General features: G+C 44.0%; 1 pseudogene; it reads left to right on the forward strand.

Moving 5' to 3' along the window:
* Window positions 1–9,215: 9,215 nt before the first annotated feature.
* Window positions 9,216–9,554, forward strand: LOC102832879 (annotated as a pseudogene).
* Window positions 9,555–9,556: the final 2 nt, after the last annotated feature.

Consider the following 9,556-nt stretch of genomic DNA (forward strand, 5'->3'; position numbering starts at 1 on the left):
CTTCACACTTCCTCCCAGAAGATGAGGGTCTGCTGGGAAAACCAGACAATGACAACAGTACAAATGATCCTTCTGAGAACATGAAGCACGGGGAAAGGTCGGGCACCCCAATATGCTGCTGGAGACTGTGGCAATGCTCACTGTTAAAAATGGACACTTATCTGGAAAGTCAAGAGTAATTCAAGTCACTGAGCACCTATTTGGTAAGGCTAAATAAATGTATAGGATTTAGCTTATATTCACAAAATAGTTTAGGTCTTATTGGAGAGACAATGCAATGATAACTGAATACTACAAGATGCCTAATTAAGTCACCAAGGCTCACTGCTCCAAAGTTAAAGGAACTATAAATAAATAAGGAGGCTTCCAAAGTTCATGGAAAAATGGAATGAAAAGATAATGGACTTTTTCCTCCAACTGTCTGAAGCCCCCTTATATATGCCCCAAACTCAGAAACTAGAAGGTTGTGGGAAAATTCTATTATCTTCTGAATCCAATTTTCCACGAACTTTTTGAAGCTCCCCGGTTTAATACACAACAAGACAGACAAAATCTTTGCCTCCTTGGATGCTTATGTTCTAGTATGTTGTTGTTAAGTGCTATCACATTGGTTCCAAATCACAAAGACCTTGTATAACATTTCCAAGGAGCCGTTGGTGGGACTGAACTGCCGACCTTGTGGTTCGCTATCTAGTACTGATCCTACAACACCACACATAAGTCCTAAAAAACAAGTGCATGCAAATAAATCAAATTGTGGATGGGTTAAGCTCTAGAAGGAAAATGAATAAGGTGCTCTGATAACAGGAAGACAGATTTGGAAACAGCTTTTCTGAACAGATGACAGTTGGCTGAGATCTGAAGGATGAGAATGAATTAGCCACGTCAAGAGCATTCCAGGCAAAAACATTGGGGTCAGACATTATTTGGCACAATGGGGAATAAGTCAAAACCTAAAGTGGCTCTGCAGGGTAAATGAGAGGCTGAAGGAGAAGCAGGCAGAAATCAGATGACCCAGGGCCTCTGATGAACTTTATTCTCAAATCATTGGGAACCTGGTTTCACAAAGGTCATCCTCTGTGTGAATGGGTACTAGATTAGAGTGGGAGAGAAGGGAAGTAACACAGTAATCTAAGCAGGGAACTACAGGGGGTTAGAGTAAAGATCTGGAGGATCGACACTAGACTGCACACCACAAGGTCAGTGGTTCAAACCCACTAAGTGTTCCTTTGAAACCCTATACAGGGTCGCTGTGAGTCAGGACCAACTCTATAGCACATAACAACAACAGATTAGAGTGGTGGAAAGAAGCAGACAAAAGACAAGGCATATTTTAGAGACAAAACCAACACACTTGCCGTGGCTTGGATGTGATAATGTGCTCGGCCTGAAGAACATAATGGAGCAGCATATATAATAACATATCATAATTATAGCATCATTATAATTGACCCAAAGACGTAAAACTTTATAGGCTTTCCAATTTTTTCCATCTAAAAAGCGCGGGAACATGTACTCTAATAAATATAATTCTATTCTGGTATGGTGCTGTAGGATCAGTACTGGATTGCAAACCACAAGGTCTGCGGTTCAAACCCACCAGCTGTTCCTAGGAAACACTGTACAGGGTGGCTGAGTCGGAATTGACCTGTCAGTACGTAACCACAACGTATGGATGGAGTCCTGGACCTCGGGGTATGCTTGAACTGCAAGGTTGGCGGTTCAAACTCACTACTCGCTTCTTGGAAATCCTATACAGGGTCGCTATGAATTGGAATCGACTCTACAGCACATAACACTCCCCTTACTTTTCGGATAAAGAAACTAACAGCCTAAGAGGTTCTATGACTGGGAATGGGCAACTTGGACACTGGCTACCCAAAATGGGGGATGGGGGGCTACAAAGGCAAGAAGTGACTGGCTTACAAGCTTTCAAGAGGGAACCTAGACCCAGAGGGCCTGGAGGAAGGTAGAATCTCCAGTGAGTAGTATTCAATCTGACTAGCCGGGGCTGATGCAATGAAATGCAGACGGGTCTCTTGTGATACAATAGTGAATAATTGTTATCAGGACTGACTGTGAGGGTCGGAAATGTAAAGGTAGACATTTTATAGCAAGGAGGGGAGTGATTAACTTTTCAGTCTAGGAATGGAGGTCCCTAGGACCACCAAGGGAGAAGAGCAGAGAGCAGGACCCTACCCAGAGAAGCAGTGATGCCTGAAATGCAGCCAGAGATGTTGATGTGGAGTGACGGAGCAGCTAGAGGCTTCAGATCCAGAGAGGGAGAGCGACTGTGTGTTGAAGACCTGGGGGGCACCGGGAAGGATTGCATGGAGGGGATTGTAACCATGGCAATGAGATGATATACGATAGAATGAATGTAAAACCAATGTTCTCCCATGTAAACGATCACATAATTCAAATTAAAACATTAAAAAAAAAAAAGGTTCTGTGACTGGCCAAGGTCTACCTCCCAAAATACTTTGCAGGTAAGAAGCATGGAAAAACTGTACTCAAGAGAAAGAAAGGAGGCTTGTACAAAGTCAGAAGACCAATACAATTTAGCTTCACTGGGGAGGAGGGTGTATACTGGGGAAGCAGATTTGGAAGTGGGAAGAGGGTTGGGCTTGTTAGAAAAGATGACAATCACCCTAATACAACGTACAAATGGCAGGGTGCACAGCCCAAACTTCTCTTGAATATTCTATTGGGTGTCTTATTTATCTATCCTTATAAATCTATCTTAAGGAGCTCTGGTAGCCTAGTGGTTACGAATCGGGCTGCGAACCTTAAGGTCAGCGGTTCGAAACTACCAGCCGCTCCGCGGGAGAAAGATGAGGCTTTCTACTCCCGTAAGGATTTACACCCTCGGAAACCCTGTACAGGGTCGCTATGGGTCGGAACCGACTCGACGGCACTTAACAACAGCAAAAATAAATCTATCTTACATTTTCAGTGTAATCATTTTCTCTGCTCCATCAATTCGAGATTTCTTTCATGCGTTTGTAGCTATCCTTGGCACCACAACTGCATTTCATCGCACGCAGAGCTGACATTTGGTGTGGCGCTGTGGGTTAGTGCGCCAGACTGTAAAGCCTTTGAACTGCAAGGTCGGTGGTTCAAACTCACCAGCTGCTCCTCGGAAACCCTATACAGGGTCGCTATAGGTCAGAACCGACTCGATGGCACTTTAACAACAACAACAACAATCTAGCAAATCCCCTGGAGGCACTTAGAATCCCCATTCGTCTTTTCTCTCTGGCACATGACAAACAGAAGGGGCTCCACCATTATCTTTTAAATGAGTGTCCTATATCTTGCTCTAAAAGAACTACTTCCGCTTTCCAAAGAGTTCCTCTGCTCTTCTAGATGTCCTGGGGTTCCTGTTGAGGCAGTTCTGGCCGAGGGGGTACGCTCCTACCTGAGCTGACTGCGGCGCGGCCCCTGGAGGCTGGCACGCGGGGCCTCGGTGGGCGGCAGGCCCGGAAGGGACGAGCCGCCCGCAGCCGGGATTGGGCAGATGGAGACGCGCTCTTTCCCAAACCTTCGCTGGGCCCCTGTGTCCCTTGCCACCTCCGCCGCCCACTGCAGCCTGACCCAGTTTTCAGCCGCAGCCACCCAGCGATATCGGAATCAAAGTTGCGTGCTGCGAAACGGAAGTGAGCTGAAGACTCTTGTCAGACAGGTTTACGATAAAAAGCCCCTTCCTCTTCCCCTCTAGGAATGCCGGAGGTCGGCTCGTCTCTATGGCCGCTCATCCCGGTCCAAAGAAGGGGTTGAAACCAGACCTGTGCCGCATGCGCTCTAGGGCGGTAGAGTGGCTTCTTCCACTGTGGCCGGCTGCCCTACTCCAAGCTCTCAGTCGTCAGGTTTGTTTCTCTGTGTCTTTGCACCTGCTGTCCCTGAGACGCCAGCTAAAGTAGAGTTCTCAGATACTACCCTGAAAGCAATGAATGGGAAGCCTCTGGAAGTGTACAGGTGGGAAAGAACAGATTTTAGAAAGATGTTGCTGAGAACACGTCTAGAAAGGAGGGAGGGGAGGTAATGAGACCTCTGACGCTCCAGGGAAAGCGAAGTTAAATAATACAACCCAGGAAAGAAATAACGAGAGGCAGAACTGGAGCATTGAGACGAGAGACTGTTGTTGTTAGGTGCCTTCGAGTGGGATCCGACTCATAGGGACCCTGTATAGGGTTTCCAAGGAGTGGCTGGTGGACTTGAACAGCCGATCTTGAGGCCAGCAGTCCAGTGTTTAGCCCTATAGAGACACACCAGAAGATTGTATGGAATGTTAAACCTATTTGGGTGGGGCGGGGGGGGGTGGCGGGGTAAAATTGGCAAGGGTTGAGGATTAATAGGATATGGAGCATGAGAGAAAGGATGAAGGTAAACATTTCCAAAGAAAACATAGAACTATGTTTCATAACCTTGAAATGGGAAAGTTCTATTTATGACTTAAATCCAGAAACCATAAAAGGAAGATGGATATTATCTATATGTTGTTGTTGTTATGTGCCGTGGAGTCGGTTCCGACTCATAGCAACCCTGTGCAGGGTTTCCAAGGCTGTAAATCTTTATGGGAGCAGAAAGCCTCATCTTTCTCCCGCAGAGCAGCTGGTAGTTTCGAACTGCTGACCTTGAGGTTCGCAGCCCGATTCGTAACCACTACGCTACCAGAGCTGGGTTTTTTCTTAATGTGTGTTTTTTTAAATTTTCATGGAAAAAATATAATAAAGCAAAATCAAAAGATAAATCCCAATCTTGGAAAATATATTTGTAACTCACATCACAAAGTTCGGTTTGAACTGCGAGGTTGGCACTTCAAACTCACCAGCCGCTCCTTGGAAACAAAGTCGCTATGGGACAGAACCGACTCCATGACACTTAACAACAACAACAACTTAGTTATGGTTTCCCTAGGAGTGAAGTAGATAGGAAACCTAATGCATATTTACTTGATTAGTACAAGAAGAATTCTAGCTCAAGTGAATTGCAATCTAACTTGAATAACCATAATAGAGAATTCTGGTCCTTAGTGGATTAGGGAAAATTCCCAGACTTGAGGGGTTTACAGGCCCCCTTGAGAAAGGATCCCAATACACTGCCAAAATTTTATATTGGTTAATCTTTCTCTCAACCTTCCCCAAAGGGATCTAAGGCCTTAAAAAAAGGAGCAATTGTTCACTGGAGGAAAAGAAATAATCAGAATTATTAGATCACTGGACATTAACTCTGGACTGACACTAATTCCAGAACACCCAAAATATCACTGTGGCTACCAGCCAGAGTGGGGTATATAAGGTTATTAATGTAATCTCAGCTCAGATCCATCTCAGGGGGTACAGTTCAGGGGGTACCTGAACCGCTCCCATAGTGTTTCCAGAATGTATAAATGGAAAAGACATACTCAGCAACTGGTTAGGGCTGTTATGGCAGGATAGGCCAAGTGGAAGCCATTGGTGGTGGTGGTGAGGGTGATTGTGTGCCTGGGAGCTGGTTCTGACTAATAGTGATCCTGTATAGAGTTTTTGAGACTGTGCATCTTTATGGAGCAGAAAGTCTCATCTTTCTCCCATGGAGCAGCTGGTAACTTCGAGCTGCTCATCTTGCAGTTAGCAGCCCAACTCATAACCCATGAGAGTACCTGGGCTCCTTAGAAATTAGCTGTTAGAACTACTTATACCTAGGAATTAACAACCCCAAAACAATACTGTATCCCTTGAAAAAAGGGCTTGAAAAAAATCTGTGCAACCATAAAGCACCTAAAGGATGCCCTCTCTCCATTCAACTTGCCTATTTGGATTGTGCAAAAACAAAAAATCAGATGGATCTTGAATAATGACAGTGGATTATCTTAAACTTAACTGGGTGATGGAAATGCAGCTGCTATTCCAAATGTGGTTTCAACTATTGATCTGGCCAATACCTTTTTCTCCACACCTGTTTCTAAGGACCATCAGAAGCATTTTTCCTTCAAATGGAAAGGCCAGCAATATACTTTCACTGTCTTATCGCAGAGGTATACCAACTCTCAAGCCCTATGTCATCATAATTTACTTTGCAGGGAACTTTATTGCCTTCCCCTTCTATAAGATGCCAAACTCATTCATTAGATTGACAACATTATGCTGATTGGATCTATTAATAAAGACTTATCAATAATTCAAGACTTATTGGTAAGACATTTGCATGCTAGAGAATGAGAAATTAACCTGACAAAAATTCAGGTACCTTCTACCTCAATGAAATTTCTAGGATCCCAGTGATGAGGAGCATGTCAAGATACTCCTTCTAAAGTGAAGGATAAGTTGTTGCATCTGGCCTCTCCTACAGCTAAAGTGGAGGTACAATTCCTGGATTTTGGAGGTAGCACATGTATAAATGGATGTTCTGGCAAATCTCACTCTCTCTCTAGACCCTGCAATTTTCTCATCTGACCTCCAGTTCTTGAAACACAAGTCAAAAGCTTGCTGCCTAATTTGCAGATTTTGGATTTGCCAAACCCTGCAATCTCATGAGTTGCCTGACCTAAAGATTTTGGGTTTGTCATCTCTTTCAACCATGTTAGCCAGCAGAGGCCTTCAGCCTGTTGTCAGACCCACAGATTTGGAACTTGCCAGTCCCCATCATTGCATGAACCATATTCTTGAAGTTAATACACATATTGTCTGGGTCAGTGCCTTAGTCTGGGTTCTCTAAAGGAACAAAGCCAGCAAAGCATATATATGTTAAGACACTGACCCAGATAATTTGTCCTGGAAAAGGAATTATACCTACATCTTGCAAAACATGGAGTCCTGGTGTGGTGCTGTGGGTTAATGCGCCAAACTGCAAAGCCGTTAGAACTGCAAGGTCGGCAGTTCAAGCTCACCAGCTGCTCCTAGGAAACTGTATACAGGGTCTCTATGGGTCAGAACTGACTCGACAGCACTTAACAATAACAATTGCAAAACCTTGAGTTTCTGGGGGATGAAAATGTTAAGCATTCTCCTACTAGTTGAAGGTTGGTGGTTTAGACACACTCACAGGTACCTCTGAAAAAAGACCTGGCAATCAATATATCACAACCTTGAAAATCTTACAGAGCAGTTCTACTGTGCACGCAACTGGTTGCCATGAGTCAGAACTGACTTTATGACAACTAACAACAACAACAACATATGGAAACCCATTCTTCAGTTCTCCATAAGTTGAAAGGAGGGGGGGAAAGAGAGACAAAGGGATACTGGGAAAGATACAGGAGATTTTATCAGATCACAAGTACATACACAGAGACTTTCTTCATACAGCCTTTAGAATGAATCGCACTTCACTGTAAAGAAAACAAAAATCCTCACCACTGGACCAGTAAATAGCAGCATGATAAATGGAGAAAAGATTGACGTTGTCAAAGACTTCATTTTGCTTGGATCCACAATCAACACTCATGGAAGCGGCCACCAAGAAATCAAACGATGTATTGCATTAGACAAATCTGCTGCAAAAGACCTCTTTAAAGTGTTCAAGAACAAAGTCCAGATGACAAGCCAGATGTAGGATCCAGCAGCAGAACGCAGCAAGTTATGCCAGTGTTCAATATATAGGAAGCAAGCCAGACCCTCAAGGAAACTTTCTTTCAGTTGATTGGTTGTTCATAGAAGATCTCATGCTTTCTTACTGCTTCCCTTTTATGGACTCCAATACCATTTCCACACTTTAGGTGACTCTCCAACACTCATGTCCCACCATGTTTGTTTGCATCCTGTTCATAGCTATTCCTTCTCAGAATGGGTCCTTCTCAAATTTTCAAAATTTAATATTTACTAATGATTTTTTTTAATCTTCCACCATTAGAACCCCTCTATATTCTCTGATACATCTCACTGTGCCCACCATGCCAGTCTCCAAGTTGTGGCTTTCCATACTGTTTCTGTTGGTTTGGGATCCCTTTGGCCACAATTACATGCTTTGAAAGTTGCAGATTTTCTCTGATCCTACTTTCACTGATGATTAACGTAGTGGTTACGAATCGGGCTGCGAACCATAAGGTCAGCAGTTCGAAACTACCAGCTGCTCCGCGGGAGAAAGATGAGGCTTTCTACTCCCGTAAAGATTTACACCCTCGGAAACCCTGTACTGGGTCGCTATGGGTCGGAACCGACTCGATGGCACTTAACAACAACAACATGCATTTTTAGGAATAAAGTAAGTGGAAAGCTTTGGAATTAGGCTGTCACAATATCTCTATAAAATCTTCTAGAGAGAAATGTTAAAAGGAAATTCTAAAATATATATAACTAAAATATTAATGGTTGTAAGTTTTTCAGGTATGTATATCTTGAATCCCCAGAGTAAGTTTGAGCCTCTGGAGAACAAAAGGATCTGATTCTGTATAGTTTAATGGTGCATTGTACAAGGTTAACCTTTAATTAACAGTATTTAACAGTGACATTGTTGTTAGGTGCTGTTAAGTTGGTTCCAACTCATGGAGACCCTGTGCACAACAGAATGAAACACTGCCTGGTCCTGGGCCATCTCACAATTGTTACATTTGAGCGGCCACTGTATCAATCCATGTTATTGGGGTCATCCTCTTTTTCAATGACCCTCCACTTGACCAAGAGTTATGGCGTGGCACTGTAGGATCAGCACTAGACTACAAGGTTGATTTGAACTACAACGTGGCAGTTCAAACCCACCAGTCACTCCTCCTAAACCCTATACAAGATAGCTATGAGTTGTAACTGACTCCCCGGCACTTAACAACAATAACAACCACTTTACCAAGCATGATGTTCTTCTAGGGATTGGTCCCTTCTGATAACATGTCCAAAGTATAAGAGATGAAATCTTGTCATCCTGGCTTCTAAGGAACAGTCCAAGACAGATGTTCTTCTTCTAGCAGTCCTTGATACTTTCAATAATCTTCTTCAACACCATAATTCAAATACATCAATTCTTCTAAGGTCTTCCTTATTCATTGTACAACTGTCACATGCATATAAGACAACTGAAAAGACACTTTAGAGGAGTCTTTTACAGCAGATTAACCGAATGCAATACATCCTTTGATTTCTTGATTGCTGCTTCCATCAGTGGTGATTGTGGATCCAAGCAAAATGAAGTCTTTGGGCGGTGGCAGTGCCCTTGCGCAGAGGCCTGGAAGCAGGGTTTATTTCTGACGCTTCACCTCCACACCTGCATTTTGGTGAGGTCCTCCGGGACGACATAGCACCATGTTGTGCCGGGCGGCTTGCAGCACTAGCCGGAAGTTGATACCAACTCTGGGAGCTCTGAGCTCTACGCAGAAACACAGCCTGACTGACATACCTTATGATTATGGTGCCCTGGAACCTCACATTAGCGCCCAAATCATGCAGCTGCACCACAGCAAACACAATGCCACCTACGTGAATAACCTGAACGCCACGGAGAAGTATAAAGAGGCACTGGCAAAGGGTGACGTCACAACCCAGGCAGCTCTGCAGCCTGCCCTGAAGTTCAATGGCGGAGGTCATATCAATCATACCATCTTCTGGACAAACCTGAGTCCTAGTGGAGGCGGAGAACCCAAAGG

Source organism: Chrysochloris asiatica, unplaced genomic scaffold (genome assembly GCF_000296735.1).
Source record: "Chrysochloris asiatica unplaced genomic scaffold, ChrAsi1.0 scaffold00548, whole genome shotgun sequence".
NCBI classification, from domain to species: domain Eukaryota; kingdom Metazoa; phylum Chordata; class Mammalia; order Afrosoricida; family Chrysochloridae; genus Chrysochloris; species Chrysochloris asiatica.